At 41.8% G+C, this 26,086-nt stretch overlaps 1 long non-coding RNA gene across 1 annotated transcript; it reads left to right on the forward strand.

Moving 5' to 3' along the window:
- Positions 1–258: 258 nt before the first annotated feature.
- On the forward strand, positions 259–9,667 carry LOC123366041. The gene is made up of 4 exons (XR_006577893.1): positions 259–372; positions 813–911; positions 7,917–7,991; positions 9,402–9,667. It is a non-coding gene; the product is annotated as an uncharacterized LOC123366041 (long non-coding RNA).
- The last annotated feature ends 16,419 nt before the right edge of the window (positions 9,668–26,086 follow it).

Below are 26,086 nucleotides of genomic sequence, written 5' to 3' on the forward strand. Positions count from 1 at the left end.
GCACAGTAATGAGTTATATAGAAATATTCACCAAGAAGTTAATAGTTCTAGCTTCAGATCAGGGTTTGAATAGTGTCCCATAAATAAGGCACGGGGACACATAATGAATGAGGAAAAAAATATTTCATGAAGTAAGCACCATCCATCCTATGCACTGAATGAGGCAGGGAAAAATAATATGTCATCATGTATTTAAAGACTGCATCACAATGTATATGCATTATGGCATGTATGGGTTTAATGTTTTCAGGTTGCACAGGCAAGGCTCTGCTCCAACAATCTCACAGGGTGATGTTTTGTCTGGGCCAGCAGGAGAAAGGAAACCATTAGCTCCTTTAAGGATTACGTACACATCCTTCCCTCCTTGTGAAGGTGAAGAGGCGAGGGGCAGGATCTGTGACTGATTGGTTGGCTAGAAGGGGGCAGCACAGTGGTGTATTATTGCCTAGGCCAACAAGGCCTAGGCCTAGGGCGGGAAATTTGCTCACACCCCCTCCCCTCTGCCCCTTCCCCAAATCCCCTGCCCGCCTCCTCCCCCAGGTGCGCTGTGCTTCCCTCCTTCCTCCCAGGCTTGCCGCGCAAAAGCGCTGGGAGGGAGGGAGAAGCAAGTTTTGGCATGCTCGGGGGTGACCTGGGGCCGGCAGGCGCGGGGAGTAACTCTTCGGGGGGGGCAGGGGAGGGCAGGGAACCACTATCTCCTTTTTTAATCAATGGTGCTGAAGCCAGAAAGATGTCCATCATTTTTGTGCAGTCTATCTGGGGAGTCAAGAAAGTAATACAGGAACTGACATCTATTCCTTTTCTTATTTTAGGATTGAGGAGAAGATAGGACTGGGCTCCTGACACGTAGCAGGAGCCAGAGATTTTCCCTTACCCCACACAGAAACAGAGGACAGCAGTGACTGGAATGGGTGAGTAGGAAGGGTGATTGCATACCCTGGCTGAGCTCTTCACCCCACCCTCCCCAGAGCTGTGAGGGGCACGAAGGAGAAGTTGGGGAGAGTCAGGGACTTCTCCTGGTCCTGCAGTCACTGACCTGTGGGTAGCTGAAGGTTCCTGTTAAGTGACATTACTGTGATAATTCCCCTGTGTCAGGAGATGTGGAAGTGGGACCTGGAGGAGTAAGGTGGATGGATACCCTGGCTGAGCCCTGCCTGTGACTAGGATAGGACGGATAAGTGGAGGAGAGTTAAGTACTTTCCCAGGATCTGAAATCACTGACTGGTGGAGGGCCAAAATGTCCTTTCTCTTGGGGATGGCCCTGATGCTGTGGTGCCCATAAGGCTTTTTTGGGCAGGGGGTTAGGGGCTCCTCTACACAAAGATCAGGTGTTGGAAGGGTTCCCCTTTTCCCTCGATCCTCCAGGAGTTGGCAGCAGTCTGTACTACAGGCTTCACATATGGTCAGAGTAGGATGGGGTTGTGGATTTCCTGGTCCTAGTGCCCAGCCATTGGGGGGTAAAGTAACACCCTCTGCAGTGGAATCTGGTAATTGAGCTCCTGTACACAATGCATGGGTGCATGATTTGAGTAGTGGCAGCAGACAAAAAAAAGTGTTGGTCCTGCCAGTAGGAAACATCTTTGCATCTGGCTCAGAGACAGGATTTAGGGACAGGAGCCAAGGCCATTGAGAAGGCTCCCCTTGCATGAAGTGTGGTGACAGTTCCAATGTTTCAGTGAGGGCAGGCTTAAATTGGAGTGGCTGCTCCAATCATGGTGTACCATCTCAAAGTCAATAGAGATAATATTTAAAGAACCTTATATAGAAATAATCTCATTGAATAAGGAAAGATGATGGAAGTTGGATGCCTGCTCATCTCTCTCCACCAGGGCAGAGACTGAGATAAGAAGGGCATGGAGGCTAACAGAGTAATTTGGATCTGTGGAAGGAAGCATGCATGTGCCCACCTGATATATCCAGGCACGCTGTTGGATAAATATTCAGATGGCGGCTCATTCAAAATAGTCTGTTGGGCCCACAATACATTTACAGCTATGCAGGGACAATGCTTGAATACTTAGTACAGGGGCATGAAGGTGTAGCAGAACCATTATTGAGGGAGCAAGGATTATACATTATAAATATTATATATACAAATACATTATAGAATGGGGGTAAATAATGATGGTGACAATTTATTTACCTTTTTGGAGCTGGATATGGCTGCTTTTAGGAGCAGAAAATCTGTCATCAACAGACTTCAACAACACGAAGAGACTTCAACAACTTTTTTCAATAGCCATGACAACAAAGTCCGTTAATCTCTCGCTTGTCATGTGGTTCCTGAGGGAATCTTTCACCTGTCAAAACACAAGAATGCAGCACTTTACAGAGGAATACACATACCAATCACATATAATTATGTAGTTTATCAAAGGAAAGTTTATATTTATCCAAAAAAAATTAGCAGCTTCAACAAACTGTCATTCTTGGATTCTTCTCTTCTTCATAGTGTTCAATTACTTTTGGCAAGAGTTTTACCTCAGTCTCCATACTGTCTATATCACATCTGTAGTGTTCCATGAGTAGTTTTAATTCTAGAAAGTCAAGAAAGGTCTTATACTTTGGGTTAAGGCAACTGACTCCAACAACAACGGATTTATTCTTTGAAGTTCTCCATTTATTTGATCAAGCATTGACAAAAAGGCATGTTTCCTGACTCCCCCTGTATCTAAAAGGAGCTGTTCTTCATTTTACACTTCTTCAGTTAAAATGTATTGCTGACGTATTTTAGGCAACTTTTGTATATGACTGTGTACTTCTCAAAGTTCAAGTAGCTTCAAATCATTTTCTGAAGCTGTGGTAACAGCTTCACTCCATATTTCATTCAATGCCTATTCTTAATCTCTCATGTTCAGAAATGCTCTGATTAGCGTGTCCACAGATAAGCATGCCTGAGACAAGTCACACTCAACTCCTTGCTAATAGTCAGATATAACTTTAAGCAATTGAAATTTTTTTGTGAACATGCAAAGAAGGATAATATAGTCAGACTCATTGTGATGCTGTATGGAATATGTGGGGCACTTTATGATATTGTTGATAACAATATTATAAAATTGCAAGGAATCTGACCAGATATACCATGTAAAGTATCTGTGAAAATATTATGATTTGCCAAGTATGATAATCTTGTTTATATGTTTGTAACACCTTTGAATTGTAAGTTATAGATATGTATGATATATCTATGTTTCAAAACTTGTGCTGTGTTTCTGGGTGACACCCCCAGACAGATTGGCATCAGCATTGCCTAGCCTGTTTGATGGCCCATCAAGAGTCATCAACAGTACAATGAACCCACTGAAAGGAATGAGTCAGCATGGCATGTGGTATGCTTGTGGACAGAACAATAAGGCTTTTCCATGCCATGTGCTGTAAAGCTTGTGTTTGGGAACACAAGAAGTACAAACCACATGGCAAATGAATATAAAAGGCAGCTGCATCATCTCCATTTTGTCTTCATTCCTGCTTCTTACCTCTGGAGTAACTTTTCTGCAGACGAAGCTCTGAACTAAGGACTGAATGACCCATCCAAGCTGCAGATGTGTTCCAAGGGGACTTTCAAGCCAGCAAACTCACCAATACTGCTAAGAACCTGATATATGGACTTTATGGTCTTATGTATGTACCTAATTTCTTTACCATTTAACAACTCTCGCCATGTTCATTCATTCTTTTAAAATAAACCTTTAGTTTTAGGTGCTTAAGGATTGGCTGGCAGCGTCGTGTTTTGGGTAAGATCCAGACTAATATTGACCTGGTAATGTGACTGGCCCATTTGGGTCGGAAGAACATTTTGTATAGTGAGCAGAGCTTTTAAAATAACTTCTCACTGCGCCGGACCTAGGTGTCGATTGGGAGCCAGAGAACTGGAATGCAATAAAGGGGGATGTGTGATTTCTTTTTTTAGCTTCTTGATAACCCTACGGGGAATCAGAAGCACAGTGTGTGACTGGTTGGTGAGTGCACTTCAGTGTTAGCCACCAGTCTTGGGAATGCCTATTCTCCCTTTCCAGCCTGCCCCGACCTTGGCATTTTCAGTGAGGCTGCCCTAGGCACACTGGGTCACACTAATACTGAACTAAGGCCTCATCCACCCATTGCCCGGTGACTTCTTGACTTATCTTGAGATAGTACAGTGTCACAAGAATGGATGAAATATCTTTTTCACAGCATTACAAGCCGAAACTTACCACACCCATCCAGTGTCACAGAGCTTCTTCAATTCCAAAACTTTATTTTTGGGTTGTACTTTCTTTTGAATGACTATGAATTTAGTGTATATAGCTGATTCTGAGAGAAAAGGGTACAGTTTCTCCAGGATAGTGAAAATAATGAGTGCATTTGTTTCCTTTGTGTACATCAACAATAACTAAATTTAGTCTGAGGTTGAAACAGTGAATATACAATGTTTGAGGTGCTTTTTCCTGTAGGAGAGCTTAGACAACGTTACACATTTTCACCATCATAGGTCTGGTGCTGATGATATACAGTGCTGTATATCAGTACCACACTGTGACAATGTGTCCTTCACATACTAAAAGAGAACTTTGCACCAAGTGACTTGGCAGGGTGGAAACCAAGAAATATTTCATATACTGTGCCATTCATATATTATCTCAACACAATTGACACTTGCTCTACTGTGCTAATGTCTTTAGTTTCGGTAACCTTTATAGAGAAAACATTATCCTTCTTCACTGCTTGGCTTATGCATTAAAGTACCATTTCTGACATAATCTGAACGATTTCATTTGGTGTTGACAAGTGATTGTATTTTGCATTGTGTGGTACACTTTCAAATTTCTTTCTTACCACACTCTTTTATTTGGCTATTAGAGTCAGGAACTCCAGGAAGTTTCCCTTATCATTGCTGCTGTCACTCTTTTTTCTATTCTTCTTTGAGCAATCATCCCCCAGACTTCGGTGAATCACTGGACATCTGCCATGACTTCAATACATATGCAGTTTTCTTGCACTAGAGCAAAATATGCATCAGTAATTTGCAACTGAACTTAGAGACCATCAACTTTTAACAGAATATTTTTGAATGAAGCCCACACCAATTGACAGCTCTCGCGATTCTGACTATTATCATGCTGTTAGAATCCTGCACTGTTGGCATAACCATGCTGTCCATTTGCTGAAGCCATTAACAATAAACATGGATTTTTCTACAGCAAAGGATTTTGAAAAAAGAAATCTGCACAGGAAGCTGGGTTCATTATTTCGCTATATTTGACTCACTGATATAAACCGAACTATTCTCTTTGTATTTCACTAATCAATTCCACAGTCACAGCTCACATGCCACAGTAAATCTGCTGCTAGTCTACTTCTCCAGTCAGGTGGGGTGGTGAAAGAGGTAGTGGGAAAATATTTCAGGATATTTTTGCCCAATTCCCCTTGATACTCCTTGATGTTATCCCTGGGGCTCTGGCATGGGTCCATTTGGAGGAACTTAAATTGATGACCTGCAATGTATGAGGAACTGAAGCAGAGCCAGGCTGACACTGAAATATGGTAAGAATAGAGAACTTTGGCTCATCCAGTGAGATCCTTTGTACTTATGATGGTTTATAGGTTCCCAAGCAGATAAGCCTGAGTCTTGAATTTAGCAACTATGCTGGGCCTTCAGTGAGGGCACATGTTAATATTCACACAAATACAAATGTGGAAAAGTGTTAAAAACACACACACACTTTTGGAGCACACATTTTCTTTGGCCTCCAGGGGAGGTGACGCTTCATTGGAATGTGGTGGAGGGTAAGTCGGGTGCTCTCCACCTAGGTGCAGGACTGTAAGTGGCAGTGTGGGATTGGCTGTATCTGCTTATGGTGCTATGGGCTCTCCTATGGGCTTACCATGACAAAGGAGAACATAATGTTGGGAGGGGTGTTCAGCAGAACAAAAAACATCACATGAAGGACAGATAGACTGATTCCAGATTTAAAAGTCCTCAGAGGATTGACATCATATAGTAAGAGGCAATATATATATTTTTAAAAGCTCCAGAGCTTTAAGGGTATCAGATTTGCAATTTTTCCTTTTGATACAATTGCCCCCAAAAGATACTGGGGGAAAATTACCTAGAATAATGATCTTTCTCTTATTCTTCCTTTGCCCTGCTGTGAACACGGTGAAGGCTTGCAGGATAGGAATATGGTTAACAGTGAGCAGCTTTCTAGTTTCTCTCAGGCTCTAATCTACCATTTTTTATTACGAGGGTAATACAGCCAAGCCCAGGGCTGCTCATGATTGTGCTCATCCTCTAAAGGCTCAGTATACTGTCAGACTGGATAGTGGTACACAGATTGAGTTTGTGATTTATAGGTTGTGGGCACCTGGATACATTATTATTTGAATCCAGGATGGATTCAAGACAGAATACAAGCCTGTTAGCTGGTAGGTTAGGAGCCAGCAAAAGAAAAAAAAAGAGAGACCCCAACCCCATTAGGCTGGATTTGTCTGGAGACTGAGTTAGGTACAGAGATGGAGACCTCTGCTCACTGGTCCATGTTGGTAATGGCCAGTTCTTCAAGTCACTCAGAGCATGAGGTGGACAGATTTTGAGACTAGGCGCTGGGAGACAGTGAGAAGTAGATATTACTCTGGCTGCAATTAGGAAATGAATTGTTAGCAGTCTGGGAGTTTGGTAGGAGTTGGGGGGAGGCAGATAAGAAAATTGCTGGCATCTCCTGTGGCAGGTGCCCAGTGCAGCTAATTGTTCATTGGAGATCAGGTTCTCTGATAAACTGGAATTGCAAGCAGATTAGGAGAAGGTATCCCATAAAGAGGTAGGGAATGGAGTTGGGCACTGCCCATAGAAGTGGGAGACACCTGTTCAAATCCTTTCTTCTTGGGTCTCCTACATCCCAGGTGAGTGCACTAACCAGTGGGCTAAAAGTTATAAGGTGAGCACCAGCACTATCACCTCTTCATCCTCCTCCTCCTCCTCCTCCTCCCAAAATGGCATAGGTACCTAACTCCAAAGAGGGTTTCTGGCTGTGAACTGCAAGCAGTGATAAACACCTCCCTGCAGCCTGGACATACGTGACTATCTACCTGAGAGGGGCAGGTCTCAGGACACACCCTTCTTGTCCCATTGGCTACCTTAGGCATCTCCTGACCTAGCATGCTGCCTTTTGTGAATCACAGTGTGAAGTAACCATGGACGCATAGCTTGCTGATCACAGAGCGACTTGCTTCCAGCACTCATATCCTCAGAAGAGATCACAGGCAAACCAGAAAAAGAACCAGTTCAGTCAGAAATATTGTCAGATGGACTGGTGTCCAAAGAAGAGTGGAAGTGTTACAACTCTGTCACAACAGCAAAAGATGGAAAGTGGTGGCCAACAACCTCCACATTGAAGACATCACTTGAAGAAGTCTAATGGGCTTCTCTCTTCCCTTCATTGTGTAGGACCTAACTCGGGCCTTGTAAATCATAGTGATTGTCCAGGCTCCTGACTCCTTCTGTGAAACTGGACCTAGTGACTAAGGTCACACAGGAACTCTTCGGCAGAAGTAGGAATTGAACCTAGAGTCTCATGCCCTTACCTTAACCATTAGACCATTCTTCCTAACAAGCTTCTGCAATTCTTTTAAATCTGGGAAGTGCTGCGTAAGAGATGGTGTTATTTTTCTAACTCAAAATATTTACTAAAGTAAAATAAAATTAGTCACTTTTGCCCCAATCCACAAATCTATGTAGACTCCTAATTTTCACTTATTTCAGTAGAAGTTAGGAGCAAAGATACTTTTGTGGATCTGGGCCTTAAACTCTATTCTTCAAGATCAATATCAGATTAATTCATGGTTAATTAATATTTGGAAGTATAAAGCACAATTTAAGTAATTACTAGATGAAAATCAAAAGTGACCATATACTAATATGATTACACTTGTCACAGGTATGTGAAGATCACCTCCCTTTTGTTTTGGCCTCCCTTCATCTCTCTGATTTCGCTGAATCCACGGAAGAAGTTGTGAGTTAAGAACTGTGCAATTGGGTTGCATTCCAAAATCTAGTTCATAGTCTGACATTGATGCTGAAAGTGCCTATGACAAAGCTGAAATAGAATGACCATTTATAGAGATTAACTAGTTTGGTATAGTACCCTGCAAGCTGCAATTTAATGAGCTGGAAAGTCTCATTTTTACAAATACTAAAAAGTAAAAGGACTAAAGGGACAGCAGACTATATTTTATTGATGTTTTTCTAAATAAAAGACATATATCTCATAGAAAATCAGTGTTATCCAATTTATAACATGCCAGCACACCAAATAGCCACTTATTTTGAACATCAGTAGAAGGCGAGATGTCAGAACAGATTTTTTCAGCTTGCTTGTGGTGCTTTCCAAATTTGAATGAATAACTATAATACCAGCCTGTGATACAATTGGAATGATTTACTAATCTCCTTTTTTATAGCATGTGCACCAATATATATATATCTGTACAGCTCTATTCTTTTTTTTTAAACCTTTTTTTGAGCTAATACATAACTTTGGTAATTTTTAGACAAAAAGTACATTTGGCCTCATTCTGGATTCTAGCTGCTGTAAACCAGGAGTAACTGCACTGAGGCCAACAGAGTTACACCAATTTTTAGAAAATGAAACAAGAATCAGGGCCATTGCTCCTCACAATTATTCTGGTGTGCTATTGAGAGCTAGATTGTGAGTAACAATCTACTCTAGCCCTAGGCAAGGGGCAACGGATTGTGGCATTGCCCCTTGAGCTGTCCATGAGGGATATGTCTCCCTCTTGCTTTAGGTAGGGAGTGAATGTGCCGGTCTATAACCAGCACAGCTACAGTGTCTGGTGCATTAGAGGGAGCCAAGACTCTGCTGAGAACCAAAAGGCCTGGGAAAATGAAACAAAGGACTTCTGGCTAGATAAAAATGACTTTTTCTAGGGAAGGCAGCGGTTGTTTGGGAGACAGTAAAGAGCGGTTTGCCTAGCGTCCCTGCCAAGGGATGTGGCAAGCCTCTAGATAAGATAGTGTCTGGTTACCTTGTTAACCACTGGACACAGACTTCTGAAGGGAAGAACCGCAAGTACTGAACCCAGTTGGACTGGCTTGGCAAGCATGATTGACCCACCGGGTACTGCAATCTGGATTCCAACCTAGGAGTGGGAGAATTGTGGGATTCCACCCCAGGATAGGTCCACTGACACCTGGGGGGAGCAGTTGGGAGACAAGGAAGCAGGTAGTCCTGAGCTATGACACTTCTATCTGAGTTATTATGTCTTCCCATGCCTAGATAAAGTAGCCTGTGATAGGTGAATAACTGTAGCCCAATATTAAAAAAGTAAGCACGGAGCAATAACAACAAAAAAACCTCCCTCTAGTGCTCTACAGCACTGTTATTGTTGTTTGTTTATTTTAGGTTGCCCTGAGTGCTTTACTCAGGGTCTGGTCCTAAGCCAGTGTAATGGAACGACTCCAATTTTCTTCAGTGGGCTTTGGATCAGATTTAAGGACCCAAATGTGAGTAAGCTCACTGACTTCAGCAGGATATATGCCAGGGTAAGGTGAGCAAAATCAAACTCTAAACATGAAATACACTTAACTGTCCCCAGGTTAGGGTCTTTTTGACCCCAGAATTAAATTGTGCTGAGACTTGTATAATCCTGTTTAAGCAAGTGACGCCATATAGATACATAATATACATTAGAAGAACATTATTAAGGTTGCAAAATCAAGCACTCAGAATATTGGAAATGCCCCGTGTAACCATAATTCATCTCCATTGTGTGTATATTTTATTGTAAAGAGACAAGGCGGGTGAGGTAGTATCTTTTACTGGACCACCTTCTATTGATAAGAGAGACAACAGATGTTGGTCCAATAAAAGATATTACTTCACCCACCTTGTTTCTCTAATATCTGAGAACCAACACAGCTACAAGACCACCAGATATATTATTATAAAGTATTTAATTACATGATCACATGCTATCTTTTATTCCCTAGGACTCCTGCTTCATAATGCACAAGATGGATGGTACTCACTTAATGAACAGCTATTCAATACTTTGTTTTTCTCCTATTTATTCAGTGTTCCAGATAAGATCCCAGAGTCTCAAGTCAGGTACCCAGCAACAGTCAGGAACTGCTTGGCAGGGACCAAAAGAAAATAAGTTCTCCGGGACAACATTTAGTTGCCTTAACCATGAGGCCATCTTGTCTCTTCCTGCAATCCCCTGCCTCATTCATAATACACATTCTGTCTTCTGTAACAGAGGAAGCAGAAGTTCTACAGACAACAATTTCCTTCACTACCAACCCTTATTCAACCCTAGAGCAAGTCCATGTTGTGCACTGAATGAAGCAAGGGAAAATAATGTGTCACCATATAATTAAAGACTGTATCGTAATTAGATTTGACAGAATCTAATTTTTATTTTTGTATCATTTCCACAGATAATATCACTATATAATTGTAAGTTTTTTTTTCTATATTTATTGATTTAAATTTTCACTGTTGTGCAAAATTATGGTTTTAAGCTTTTTTTTTTTCAAATTTTATTGATTTAGATGTTCACAGTTGTGGGAACTTATGAGGAGAAGATAAATATTTAATTACTGTAGAAGCTAAGTCAAAAAAAGTTAAAGCTTTATTACTGTTGAAATACACATTGGCAACCTCACACATGAAAATATACCAAGTAAAGATCCTTAAATCAAACTTTAAGAAGTTCTTGAGCAGCATTTTTCTAACTTTGCCTTTCTTTAAATTTCCATTGTTAAAGACAGAAATCTTTTTTGTCCATTTCTTGTGTAAGGTGAAATCAATATTTATTGCCATTTACTAATAAAAATCTACTACCACCTAGCCTAATCATAATACATGCACACTAGAGTTGGCTGAAATTAAAAATAAATAAATTAGCCTGGGACAAACACCCAGTATGGAAAATTTTGGCCTGAACAGTTGGCTTGGCAAAGTTATAAGCAAAACAGGATCTTATAGTGAGAAGTACTCAGCAATTTTAATAATAGGCAGTGACACCAGCTCCTTGTATAATATATATGACACCATTTTCTTAAACATATATTGATCACGTCGTGAGATATGGCAAAACTATTATAGATCATACAATTAATATCTCAACCAGCTATGCGTTGTGTCTGATAATCCAAGGGTGTAACGTATGGATGGTTTGTGTATATATTTTGCCAATTTTAGTGACAGCAGAATGACATATCTTTTTTCTTTCTTCTTTGAACAGGTAGAAGATGTTCAATGTTTTCATTATAGAGATGGTAGAGAAAATCTCCCAAAGACATTTCTGGGTTTTCCCAGGACAGGTATCATATCTGGCAGTTGAAAAAAGTGATAACTCTATCATTCATTTCAGTATGCTTCTATTTAACAACTTTTATACAAATGATCAAGTACTTTGAAATGAGAGATAAATTATTGAGTTAATGCTTTGCTGAGTTCAGTGCAACAAGTTTAAATGCTATGTAGAAATGAGCCAAAGTTAGCAAAAAAAAATCTATTACCTAAGAGAATTAACACACTATGTATTCTTTCACATTATTACAGTGAGAGACAATGAGAGGATACAGGATTAGTTGATTTCACATCCACTCAAATGTCCAGAGCAACAAATTGACCTGCTGTGAGAAGACTCATCCAGACTTATCTGATCTTATTTCTGGATCCTGGAAGGCACTAGGCAATTATTGAGTGCTGTCATAGACTTCAGAAGGGACCATTATGATCATCTAGCCTGATCTCCTGCACACTGCAGGAAATCAGTGAGTGAGTCATTGAGTGCTATCAACTCTCACTGATTTTTCAGGAAGGAGGCACTTGGCACATTGCAGGACTGGGCCTGTAATTAGCAAACCATAAATCTTATTTCTCCTTAGCAGTTGTCCTTTGTTTTGTGGTGATCTTATTGTAGACTACATGCTTCAGGACAGGGGATGCAACATACTGTTCATGCCACTTTGCAGAACATGCATATGGTAAAGGATAGAACAGGTATATGTATGGGGGCTGTATAAATATTTATGCTTATTTATTGTTGTCAACTGAATTTAGGGCCAGATCTTTGTGGTAGCTGATTAACCAAGACTTTTATAAAGAAGGAGCATCATTTTATGTGAAGTGGGGGTTCCCAGATCTGAACCTGGGAGGTGCAAAGTATTAGCCTTAAGTAGTTACTTTATAACACATCTGTTACTCTATCATATGTTATGTAGAAGGTTGATTTACTTGAACTTCTTTATTTTAAACTTATTGAACCAACTCATTGCCAGTAGAATTTTGCCACTGACTTCAAGGGAAACAGAGCTAGGCTGAGCACTTTTGGAAATCATAGAATATCAGGGTTGGAAGGGACCTCAGGAGATCATCTAGTCCAGACCCCTGCTCAAAGCAGGACCAATTCCCAGACAGATTTTTACCCCAGTTCCCTAAATGGCCTCATGACCCTGGATTTGGGAGACCAATACTCAAACCACTGAGCTTTCTCTCCCCTCACCCTTCATGCTTGTTTTGTGTTTGTTTTTTCTTTCTCTCCTTTCCTTTATTTTTTAAAGGAAAAATAAAAGGATGCAAGAAAGTTTGGAAAGTAAAGCTGGGGGGAGGGGGGATTGTTTCCAGACATAGGCTAAAGGAAAGAGGCAGTTTTCAATGAGCATTTAGAAATGATGGAGTAATAGATGTATGAGGGTGGCAGAGGTTCTATAAAGAAGCACCACATTTAGAAAGTCATGGAAGAAAACAGAAAGGAGGAGGTGAAGAATGAAGGTGCAAGTGAGATCATTTAAATAGGGGAGATTGAGAACCTATGGACGGGTTGGAAAACCTGGTGGGGAATGCCAAATCAGATTCAGAAATGGATGAGAAATCATTGGAAGCGACAGGCATTGTCTGCACTATGGTGGGTCTTGCTGGCATTTGGGTCACCCTGTAGTTTAGGGTAGGGATTTTGGAAGATTGTAGAAGAGGGATGTATTTTACTGGGAATCGATAAAGCCATGGATAAGAATTTCAGGCAGACTTGAGCTAGAGAAAAAACAAATCCTGACTATTTTTCAGAAGTGATTTTTAGTGGGATTGTAGGCAGGAGAAGTGTGAGAGGAAAATGTAAGTTTAAAATAAGATAGTGTGTACCCTGACCTCTCAAAAGAATGTGCATTTTATAGGCTGACTATTCTCCACTAGTCACCTGTATACTTAGATTTCTTCCTATGTCTCTCCCTCCTTTCCATGCCTCTGGAAAGTAATTTGTTATTTGTATCTCAAACTATTGAAGTATATTAAAATGAGGGATTTATTTGTGGAGTATACCATAAGTATAATTAGTAATGGAACTACAACTTTAGTCTAAGTAAGGAACATCAAATATTCACTATGAAAGCAATTAAAGAGTTTGATGTTCACAATCAAGTACTAATATTAATGTGTGAGAAACTGCATCCAAATAATTTAGAAGTGGTTAAGAAAGGCCCCTGGGAGCATGTCTACACTGCAATTAAAAACCCATGGCTGACCTGTGCCAGCAGGGCTTGTGGGGCTCAGGTTATAGAGCTGTTTAACTGGGGTATGGATGTTTGGGCTCAGGTTGGAACCAGGCTCTAGGACCCTGCAAGGTGGAAGGGTCCCAGAGATTGGGTTGCAGCCCGGGCCTGAACCACAGTTAAACAGCTCCCTTGGCCTGAGCCCTGTGAGCCAGAGTCAGCTAGCATGGGCCAGCCACAGGTTTTTAACTGCAGTGGAGACATACCCTGTGAGTGAAACAGCCATACAAGGCGGTGACAGGATTATAGCATTGCTGGAAAATAATAGAAACAGCTACTCTCCAAGCAGATTCCCCAAGGAAAAAGGGTCTTAATATCTAAATGAGGGCAGTCATAAATGGCAGCTTTTAGGGTTTGATTTGCCTGTTGTAAAACATCATTTTACATTACTAGGTGTCTAACATCTTTGCACTCAGACAGATTGTGGCTTGTTTTCATCAGTGTCTCCAAGTCCCTTTATGGGTGGTAATAATAATGGCATACATGAAACAATGTTGCATGACAGCCAGTTACACCAGGGAGGCATAATTTGGTTTTAACTCAGAATCTGAAGTTGGGAAATCAGGTGATTCTGATTCTGACTTGTTGTGGGCCCTGGGCCAAGTCACTTAACCGCTCTCTATCTCAGTTTCCCCAACTGTAAAAGGGATATAATTTTTTCTGACCTCTCTCACAAAGATTAATCTGTGACAGTTGTAAAGCTCTTAGAAGACATAAGGGGATTTGCAGAAGTTAGATATTTTTATTCGCTGCCTCTGTTCTGGTTGCTTGGAACGGCTGCAGCCAAAGATACCTAGTTTGCAAGAACACTCTTCCAGGGGAACTAAACATTAAAGAAGTGAAAGATCTAAAAAAATGAACAAGTTTCACATCTTTGGCATAAGTTAAATTGTTTATTTCTAAGCACCTGAAGCATGATAGGCAACTAACAGTAATGAATAAAGACCTGATCCCATGCTTGTGTGTGTGCTTAAGCACATGAATAGTTCCAATTACTTGCATGAAGAATTTACAGTCCAACTTTAAGAGTGAGAGTCTAAAACAAACTGAAAATGGGAAAGTTCAATCATTAGCACACAAGAGAATGTATGATCTTTGAAAGGTGAAGAGAAATCAGCGGTTTGGGGACCTATTGTGAAATTCCTGATTTGACATGTACATATCAGATCACTGGTGCTGCTTCATCTATTTTTTCAGGTGATGCCATAAAGGAAGCTTTGGCTTGGGAAAAGAGCAGATGTTTTCAGTGAACAGTTTTCAGCATTGCTTTTTACCATTCAACAAAGTGCCATAGTTGGATAAATTTGGCATGTATTTTAACTGTGCACTGTATGTATGTTGAAATGTGTTTGTATGCAAGAATGTGTACAAGTACATCACTGATGGACAAATCTGTAAGTCAATGGAAGTGGGGAACACCGTTGCTAAGAGAACCGTGAATTACTATAGCAACAGTGCCAAATCTCGATAGGTTGAATAGAAAATTAGCAATGATTTAAAGTACAGTGGGAAAGACTGTACTTCAGCTTAGCAGAACCTCTCACCTTGTCAGCAACAAGTCAATATCAGGCTAATGTCATAGGCCAACAGATAAGTCATTTCTCATACACAAACTTCTAGCTGGAGGAAGAGGTTTGCTGCTTAAATTGTTTATGTAAAGTAAATTAGCTTGCAAATTAAAATCTCTGCAGCCTATGCTGGGTAGGTAATGATTTATATGCATTGTCATTTGTCAACTCACAACAGTTCTATTCTTAAACTATGTGTGATTTTTTTTCAAGGACAATTTTTACTTTGAAATGACATCCTTTATGGACACATTAATATGTGTTTGGCCAACATATTTTAGTTTCCCTTTCTAAAATTAAAGTTATTTTTGTTCCGATAAGGGTTTTCTGCCTCAAATGCCAGTCAACTGTTTAATTTTATAGTAAAACAAATCTTTGCTTCATGTATGCATGAAAATGAGTTTCAAGGTAACCAATTCAAAATGATTGTGCCAATTCTGCTCTCATTTACACTGGCTTTACATCAGTGTTGTTCCATTTACATCAGTGCATTTGCTTCTGATTTGAAATCAGAGTCAGACCTTCTAACACTGCTGTAAAATCAAGCTAGGAGCCAAAGATATAGAAACAGACATGGCAATTACACTGCAGAATGACACCAGTGAATTCCCAGTTCCATACTTTCCTCCATAAATATATGTCCTGTACTGCCCACTCTCTCCTGGACAATGCAAACTCATATAAAATCCATCATTTCATTAATAGAAACTGATATGCACAAATCTTTTTATCTCAAATGAAGTTTCCCAAACACTTCAGTCCAAACACACACTGGTTTAGATAAAACAATACAACTACAGAAAGATAGATTTTAAGTGATTACAAATAATGAGGCATAAAAATCAGAACTGGTTACAAAGCAATAAAAGGTAAAACACATCTAATACCTAATTTAACAAGCTAAGTGAATTCAAAGCAAAGAGTCTCTGCCATCACATTCTGTGGCAGTCTTCCTGGCTCAACTCCTTTCAGCCAAGATCTCTCCCAGTCTAATGATGCTTTCTTTATCCTTCAAGTGTTGTCTATGCCATGAGTAGAGGGAGAGAGATGATTTGGGACCTCTGATCTTCATTTTTATCCTTTTCCTCTTCTTTGAGAATCATCTCCAGCTGGGGTTTAAGTGTCAGAAAGCCTGGGGAGATGGGAATTTCCAGCTGCTTCTTTGCCAAGATTTAATTCTCACTTATACCCTTTTTCCTGCCAAAGAATGGCTGCTTAACCCTTTCATTTAATTTTGTTGACACTTGGCTGAGTCGTCAATTTGTCTTTTGTATTCAAGGACCCAGTTTGTGCCTGCTTTTCTAAACTTGGAATATGTTTTAGTAATGTTATATAGTAAAATCTTATAACTTGACATACAATGTTGCCACACATATTTTAGCAGGACAATAATGATTAGCAAATGATGAGTTTTACCTCACAAGGCATACTTCATACAAAATCTATTATAGTCTTGTAAAAAATGTGAACATACGGATATAGAGTCACAAAGAGTTAGACCGACACTGGGCACTTTTGAAAATCCTACGCTAAAAGTGCAGGTTTGGTCCCAAAATTTTCACATTTAGTAAGAAATAATTAAAAACATATGAATGATAAATGGATTAAAGGTTTTAGTACAATATCTGACTTCCCCCCACCCCGCAAAGGTCAATGGAATTGTTATATTATATTTTATAGTCAGTTTATATTACCCCTTTCATTATATATAATATATAAATTGAATTTTAATGTATTTTTATAGAACTGCATACACTAGGAATTAAAATCTCATACCTGACTCCAGATATGTTTGGCTGGAATCACAAAATCCCCATTGATATCTGGAATCATGTGTGTTCAGATCTGAGGCTTTGATTGAGCCAATTAACCAGAAAGCAGCAGAAAAAGTTAGACTAAGTTTGTCAAGGATTCTTCAACTCAATGGCCCTGACTCAGGAAATCACTTAAACACATATTTAACTTTAAGCATGTGGTTATGCACATGCATAAGTGCTTTCTGAATAAAGATGGTTTCCTGAATTAGGGCCAAAGTGATTAACTCCCTTGAGTAAAGGTTTTCAGGACTGGGTCTGTATTCAGTATATACTAATGTGATCGCTTGGATTAAAATCTTTGTTGTTGACTATAATTCCCTGGAATAACTTCTTAGTGTAGTGTCTGTCCTAATTACAGCATTTTAAACTCCATACATGAAAACAAATGTCCAGCAAACATAATATTAATATCTTCAGATAACAGCAGCCTCTGTGTAATAATTTGGAGTAAGTGATTTTAAGAAGTATAAATGTGGCACTAATAATGTATTTGTCTCATAAAAATCTCAGTCCCTTTAATGTTGGTGAATACAACTCACTGTCACCACTCTTTGCCAGTGATCTCCTGTCCTCTCATTAAGGGTTTAAGAAGTTTCAAGTAAGACAGTTGAAAGCATAAATATTTTAAAGCTGACAGTTAATAGAATGCTTCAGTGAATAATCATTCAATCTTGAGATTAATCAATTATGGACTCATATCTGTCATCACAACCCCTTAAATTCACTTACTCCTCAGGTGCAAACTGGTGATTTGTTGGCCATGCATTTGACTGTGTTTAGGGCAACTTGAAGATTCAAAGCTGTCATTGTTCCATGCTGTATGTTTATACATGCTTACTGTATGTTTCACTTCATGCATCTGATGAAGTGGTTTATAGCCCACGAAAGCTTATGCACAAATAAATGCCACCAGGACTCCTCATTGTTTTTGCTGATACAGACTAACACAGCTACCCCTCTGAAACCTGTCACATTGTTCCATATGTGACTTTAAAATAAAACAACAAAAACCCCTACCCATTAAATAATGAAGGGTCGTGCCAAAGTCCTGGCAACATGGACCTATTGGACCTGATACAAAGCCCTTCAAATTCTATATGAGTTTTTTGCTTATTTCAATAGGCTTTGGATCAGGCCAAAATGCCAGCTCTGCTCAGGAACCCAGAAGCCCAGGTCTGTTCTCAGGTCATGTGTATGTTGGGAAAGTATATAGGCAAACAGGTAATCTCATTTTTCCATGCAGGAACTCATCCACATCAGTGTGCTCTAGAATCCCTGATACCTCTTTTTAGGCCAAGTGGCTAGTTAGTATTCAGAGCCTTGTGCCCTCTGTCTTCTTTTCTCAAGACTAAACATGTCCAGTTTTTTTAACCTTTCCTCAGAGGTCAGGTTTTCTAAACCTTTCATCATTTTTGTTGCTCTCCTCTGAACTCTCTCCAGTTTGTCCACATTTTTTTTAAATGTGGTACTCAGAACTGGACACAGTACTCCATTTGCGGTCTCAACGGTGCCAAGTAGAATGGGACAATTTCCACCCATGTTTTATACATGACATTCTTGTTAATGCAGCCCAGAGCAGTGGTGGGAAACCTGCAGCCCATCAGGGTAATCTGATTGTGGGCTGCGAGACATTTTACTGACATCCACCATCTGCAGGCCCTGCTCCCCACAGATTCCATAGGCCAGGGTTCTCTGTTCCCAGTCAATGGTAGCTGCGGGAAGCAGTGGCCAGCACATCCCTGCTTCCATGCTGATGATGCTCATTAAAAAAATACGTTAATTAAATTTTGACTGAACTCCTTGGAGGAGAACAGTATGTCTCCCGCTCTGTTTTATCCACATTCTGCCATATATTTCATGGTATAGCAGTCTCAGATGATGACCTAGCACATGTTGTTTGTTTTAAGAACACTTTCACTGGAGATGTGACAAAACACAAAGAAGATGTGAGATTTCTAAAGATAGCTACAGCACTGAACCCAAGGTTTAAGAATCTGAAGTGCCTTCCAAAATCTGTTCAGGACAGCCTGTGGAGCATGCTTACAGAAGTCTTAAATGAGCAAAACTCCGATGCGGAAACTACAGCACCCAAACTAGCAAAAAAGAAAATCAACCTTCTGCTGGTGGCATCTGACTCATGATGAAAGTGAACATGTCTCAGTCTGTACTGGTTTGGATCGTTATTGAGCAGAACCTGTCATCAGCATGGATGCATGTCCTCTGTAATGGTGGCTGAAGATGAAGGGACATATGAATCTTTAGCGCATCTGGCACATAAATATTTTGCAATGCCAGCTACAACAGTGCCATGCGAACATCTGTTCTCACTTTCAGGTGACATTGTAAACAAGAAGCTGGCAGCATTATCTCCTGCAAATGTAAACAAACTTGTTTGTCTGAGCGATTGGCTGAACAAGAAGTAGGACTGAGTGGACTTGTAGGCTCTAAAGTTTTACATTGTTTTATTTTTGAATGCAGTTATTTTATGTACATAATTCTACATTTGTAAGTTCAACTTTCATGATAAAGAGATTGCACTACAGTACCTATATCAGGTGAATTGAAAAATACTATTTATTTTGTTTTTTATAGCACAAATATTTGTAATAAAAATAAATATAAAGTGAGCACTGTATACTTTGTATTCTGTACTGTAACTGAAATCAATATATTTGAAAATGTAGAAAACATCAAAACTATTTAAATAAATGGTATTCTATTATTGTTTAACAGTGTGATTAATCACATGATTATTTTTTTTAATTGCTTGACAGCCCTATTGTTAATATTAATTGTGTTAAGTACTTAGGTCACAATTTACTTTTTTAGTGAAGACTGAAGGAAAACAGGCATTAAACACCTCAGTCTTCTTGGTGTCATCAGTTACTAGCTCTCCTTCACTACTACATAGAAGACCTACACTTTTCTTCATCTTTCTCTTACTCCTAATGTATTTATAGAACCTCTTTTTATTGCCTTTTATGCTCCTTGGCAGGTATAACCCATTTTCGCCAGGATTTCATCCTGGAGTTCTAGTCTCGACTGTTCCACCACTGCACTGCAACCTTGGCAGATCACTTAAATATGTCTTTCTGAGTTTGTCCCTCTGTGCTAGTTTTTATACCCCTGCTTCCATAATCACTGACTTTTATTTTTTCAGGTGGATGCTCCACCCCCACTCTGCCCCAAATTCCCGCCCCACTCCACCCCCTCCCTTAAGGCCCCACCCTCACTCCACCTCTTCCTGTCCCTGCTCTGCCCTCTTCCTCGGGGTCCCATGCCAGCTGCCAAACAGCTGAATGGTGGCCCAGCTGAACAGCTGTGGCTGGTGGGTGTTGACCACCCCCACTATTTTTTTCCATGGGTGCTTGAGTGCTGGAGCACCCACAAAGTCGATGCCTATGCCTGATTCTCTCCTCACTTGTAGCAGTGTAAATCAGGAACAACCCCAATGAAATCAATGGAGTTACACTGGTATAAAATTAATGAACCACAGGTGATTCATCAGCCTGGGAAGCAGCCTAATAAGAGGTGCTGTGGTTCACCAGCAAATATTAACCCAATCTGACAAGCCAGAGAAGGCATATCAGACTGGCAGTGCCAGCAGGAATCTGAAACGCACTTCTTGATTTGAAGAGGGTACTAACCCGGGGTTAGTCTAGCTGGGTGAGTCTATACCGGCAAAGGTGCTGTTGTGTAAACAAGGCCTACATTAACCATGGTTTTGGGTAGTTAATTTCCCTTGTTTTTTGAGGAAGAAGTGTCAGGGAGGGAGTATGATTGGAGGGTACCTATGGGAGGGGAATGATCTGCCACTTTAGCTACCAGCTCTGACCTCCTCCTGACCTCCTCCTGAGTGTCTGTTGGGGGGGCAGTTTGGCAGTTTGACTGTGTGCTTGATTGTTTGATTGCTTGTTTGACCAGTTTGATCTGGGAGTGCTTTGTTCCAGCTGGGCCTGACTGTTATAAAAAGGCAGTCAGCTGCGAACCAGCTGAGCAGCGAACAGCAGAGAGGCAAACAGAAGGAGTTTGCCTGGAGAGAGCTCTTAGAAGGAAGAGACCATGGATGCTGAGCAATCCGCCGTTGTGACCTGCACAGGATGCGCCATGTTCGTCTTCCTTCCACAGGAGAGGAGCGACTTTGTCTGTACCAAGTGCAAGCTGATCTCCATCTTGGAAGAGAAGATTCAAGGTCTGGAGAAACGAATAACAACCCTGCATTCCATAAAAGAAAATGAGGATTTCCTGGATAGACGTCAGGATCAGCTGCAGCGGGCACAACCTTCTGAAGATTCAGAGCAGGCTACGCAGCGGGGACAGAAGGCCAGCGAGGATAAGTGGCGGCATGTGACTTCCAGAAGGGGAAAGAGTACCAGAAACATCCACGTCCCAGTAACACAGATACAGGTGAGCAACCGTTTTCATGTTCTCTCCACAGGTATTAGTGCAGAGAGTGGAGTGGATGATGCACCTGAGGGAACAGAGCAGAAGGAGACTCCACTGATTGGAAGGCATGAGATGCACCTTCCTAGGGATGGGGGTTCCACGACCACCACTCCCAAGAGGAGGAGGAGGGTGGTGGTGGTCGGGGACTCTCTCCTCAGGGGGACTGAGTCATCTATCTGCCGCCCTGACCGGGAGAACCGAGAGGTGTGCTGCTTGCCAGGGGCTAGGATTCACGATGTGACGGAGAGACTGCCGAGACTCATCCAGCCCTCGGATCGCTACCCCTTCCTGCTTCTCCACGTGGGCACAAATGATACTGCCAAGAATGACCTTGAGCGTATCACTGCAGACTACGTGGCTCTGGGAAGAAGGATAAAGGAGTTTGAGGCGCAAGTGGTGTTCTCGTCTATCCTCCCTGTAGCAGGAAAAGGCCAGGGTAGAGACCGTCGAATCGTGGAAATCAACGAATGGCTACGCAGATGGTGTCGGAGAGAAGGGTTTGGATTCTTTGACAATGGGATGGTCTTCCAAGAAGAAGGATTGCTAGGCAGAGACGGGCTCCACCTCACAAAGAGAGGGAAGAGCATCTTTGCAAGCAGGCTGGCTAACCTAGTGAGGAGGGCTTTAAACTAGGTTCACCGGGGGAAGGAGACCAAAGCCCCGAGGTAAGTGGGGATGTGGGATACCGGGAGGAAGCACAAGCAGGAGATTACAAGAGGGGAGGACTCCTGTCTCAGACCAAGAAAGCGGGACAATCAGCAGGTTATCTTAAATGCCTATACACTAATGCAAGAAGCCTGGGGAACAAGCAGGGAGAACTAGAAGTCCTGGCACAGTCAGGGAATTATGATGTAATTGGAATAACAGAGACTTGGTGGGATAACTCACATGATTGGAGTACTGTCATGGATGGATATAAACTGTTCAGGAAGGATAGGCAGGGCAGAAAAGGTGGGGGAGCTGCGTTGTATGTAAGAGAGCAGTATGACTGCTCAGAGCTCCAGTATGAAACTGCAGAAAAACCTGAGTGTCTCTGGATTAAATTTAGAAGTATGAACAACAAGGGTAATGTCGTGGTGGGAGTCTGCTACAGACCACCGGACCAGGGGGATGAGGTGGACGAGGCTTTCTTCCAGCAACTAACAGAAGTTGCTAGATCACAGGCCCTGGTTCTCATGGGTGACTTTAATCACCCCGATATCTGCTGGGAGAGCAATACAGCAGTGCACAGACAATCTAGGAAGTTTCTGGAAAGTGTAGGGGACAATTTCCTGGTGCAAGTGCTGGAGGAACCAACTAGGGGAAAAGCTCTTCTTGACCTGCTGCTCACAAACAGGAAAGAAATAGTAGAGGAAGCAATAGTGGATGGGAACCTGGGGGGCAGTGACCATGAGATGGTCGAGTTCAGGATCCTGACACAAGGAAAAAGGGAAAGCAGTAGAACAGAGACCCTGGACTTCAGAAAAGCAGACTTTGACTCCCTCAGGGAACTGATGGGCAAGGTCCCCTGGGAGAATAACATGACGGGGAAAGGAGTCGAGGAAAGCTGGCTGTATTTCAAAGAAACCTTATTGAGGTTGCAGGAACAAACCATCCCGATGTGTAGGAAGAGAAGTAAACATGGCAGGCGACCAGCTTGGCTTAACAGTGAAATCCTTGCTCGTCTTAAACACAAAAGAACAGCTTACAAGAAGTGGAAGATTGGACAAATAACCAGGGAGGAGTATAAAAGTATTGTTCAGGCATGCAGGTGTGAAATCAGGAAGGCCAAATCACACTTGGAGTTGCAGCTAGCCGGAGATGTTAGGAGTAACAAGAAGGGTTTCTTTAGGTATGTTAGCAACAGGAAGAAAGTCAAGGAAAGTGTGGGCCCCTTGCTGAATGAGGGAGGGAACCTAGTGACAGAGGATGTGGAGAAAGCTAGTGTACTCAATGCTTTTTTTGCCTCTGTCTTCACAGACAAGGTCAGCTCCCAGACTGCTGCACTCTGCAGCACGGTATGGGGAGGAGGTGACCAGCTCTCTGTGGAGAAAGAAGTAGTTCGGGGCTATTTAGGAAAGCTGGACGAGCACAAGTCCATGGGGCCGGATGCGCTGCATCCGAGGGTGCTAAAGGAGTTGGCCGATGAGATTGCAGAGCCATTGGCCATTATCTTTGAAAAATCATGGCGATCAGGGGAGGTCCCGGATGACTGGAAAAAAGCTAATGTAGTGCCCATCTTTAAAAAAGGGAAGAAGGAAGATCCAGGGAACTACAGGCCAGTCAGTCTCACCTCAGTCCCTGGAAAAATCATGTAACAGGTCCTCAAGGAATCAATCCTGAACCACTTAAAGGAGGGGAAAGTGATCAGGAACAGTCAGCATGGATTCACCAAGGGCAAGTCATGCCTGACTAACCTAATTGCCTTCTATGACGAGATAACCGGCTCTGTGGATGAGGGGAAAGCAGTGGATGTACTATTTCTGGATTTTAGCAAAGCTTTTGATACAGTCTCCCACAGTATTCTTGCCAGCAAGTTAAAGAAGTCTGGGCTGGATGAATGGACGGTAAGGTGGATAGAAAACTGGCTAGATGGTCGGGCTCAACGGGTAGTGATCAATGGTTCCATGTCTAGATGGCAGCCGGTATCAAGTGGAGTGCCCCAAGGGTCGGTGCTGGGGCCGGTTTTGTTCAATATCTTCATTAACGATCTGGAGGATGGTGTGGACTGCACCCTTAGCAAGTTTGCAGATGACACTAAACTGGGAGGAGTGGTTGATACGCTGGAGGGTAGGGATAGGATACAGAGGGACCTAGACAAATTAGAGGATTGGGCCAAAAGAAATATGATGAGGTTCAACAAGGACAAGTGCAGAGTCCTGCACTTAGGACGGAAGAATCCCATGCACTGCTACAGACTAGGGACCGAATGGCTGGGTAGCAGTTCTGCAGAAAAGGACCTAGGGGTTACGGTGGACGAAAAGCTGAATATGAGTCAACAGTGTGCCCTTGTTGCCAAGAAGGCTAATGGCATTTTGGGTTGTATAAGTAGGGGCATTTCCAGCAGATCAAGGGATGTGATCATCCCCCTCTACTCAGCACTGGTGAGGCCTCATTTGGAGTACTGTGTCCAGTTTTGGGCCCCACACTACAAGAAGGATGTGGATAAATTGGAGAGAGTCCAGCGGAGGGCAACAAAAATGATTAGGGGGCTGGAGCACATGACTTATGAGGAGAGGCTGAGGGAACTGGGATTGTTTAGTCTGCAGAAGAGAAGAATGAGGGGGGGATTTGATAGCTGCTTTCAACTACCTGAAAGGGGGTTCCAAAGAGGATGGATCTAGACTGTTCTCAGTGGTAGAAGATGACAGAACAAGGAGTAATGGTCTCAAGTTGCAGAGGGGAGGTTTAGGTTGGATATTAGGAAAAACTTTTTCACTAGTAGGGTGGTGAAGCACTGGAATGGGTTACCTAGGGAGGTAGTGGAATCTCCTTCCTTAGAGGTTTTTAAGGTCAGGCTTGACAAAGCCCTGGCTGGGATGATTTAGTTGGGTTTGGTCCTGCTTTGAGCAGGGGGTTGGACTAGATGACCTCCTGAGGTCCCTTCCAACCCTGAGATTCTATGATTCTATGATTCTGACCCAACCATGCCACTGGTAGGGCTGGAAGGACCATGGGAAGAAAGGAGGATGGTAACTGATGAGCTGTGAGGAGCACATCTACCAGTTGGAGGCAGCAAGAGGAATAGCAGGGAGCCAGTGTAAGGGAAGGGGCTCTGCAGTACAGGAGTACTGTTGATGTGTGGAATGGCCCAATCATCTCAGTGAGGTGTGCTCAGATGAATTAGGATGCTCCAAAGAGATGAATAGTCTAACACAATAGCTCTGGGTGCTGTGAAATGATCAGTTCATCTCAATGGGAGTTCCCCCTACCTCAATTTCAGTTGTGGAATACCACTGTTCAAGGTAATCTCATTATGCATGTCAGTTTTAGAGCAACTGAAATATTAAAATTTTCTTCTTATTGGGTGGGGGGACACCTGAGGAACACCTGAACCAAATTATTCCAAACTTGCACCATTGCCCCTGTTGTGGAGTACCAATATCCTAGATAATCTCATTATGCATGTGGATTTTAGAGTTCTTTGAAAATTAGAAGAATGCATGGGGAGAACATATGTTGGAAACCTCTTGATCAAATGACCTTAATTTGAACCATACATTCTACCCCAGTCCCTGAATCCCTTTTTAATTATTGCTTCCCCAGAAAGGAAGAGGGTAGGTGGAAATTATTCACGAATGGTCCCAAGAGAGTAATATCAGGATTAGAGCCATAGTTTGAGCCCCAAGTATGTGTAAAAAAAAAAGTTATAAGAAGTATGAAATTTGGATGTTACATGATTATTTTAGTGGGACTGTATCTCACTTAAATGACCTCAAAAATCTTGAATACTAAACCAACCCTGTGGCTATTTTCAAGACAAGATTTTTTTGGGGGACCTCTTTCCCCTAATCAGCTTTCTCTTATCCTAACCTATTGTGCTCCCAGTACTCTGTTCTATATGTACTTGAAACAGTGGAAAGTGATACATTTTCACACCCAGATCCAGTCTTTTGGCCCCACAAAGTCAGTGGTTACCCTGATTTGGGGGAATTAGGAATGTAAGGGATAATTTCCTTTTCAAAGGTGATCTGTAAAGGGGCAATAACTGAGACCGTGCC

The sequence above is a fragment of the Mauremys mutica genome, chromosome 3 (genome assembly GCF_020497125.1).
Source record: "Mauremys mutica isolate MM-2020 ecotype Southern chromosome 3, ASM2049712v1, whole genome shotgun sequence".
NCBI lineage: Eukaryota > Metazoa > Chordata > Testudines > Geoemydidae > Mauremys > Mauremys mutica.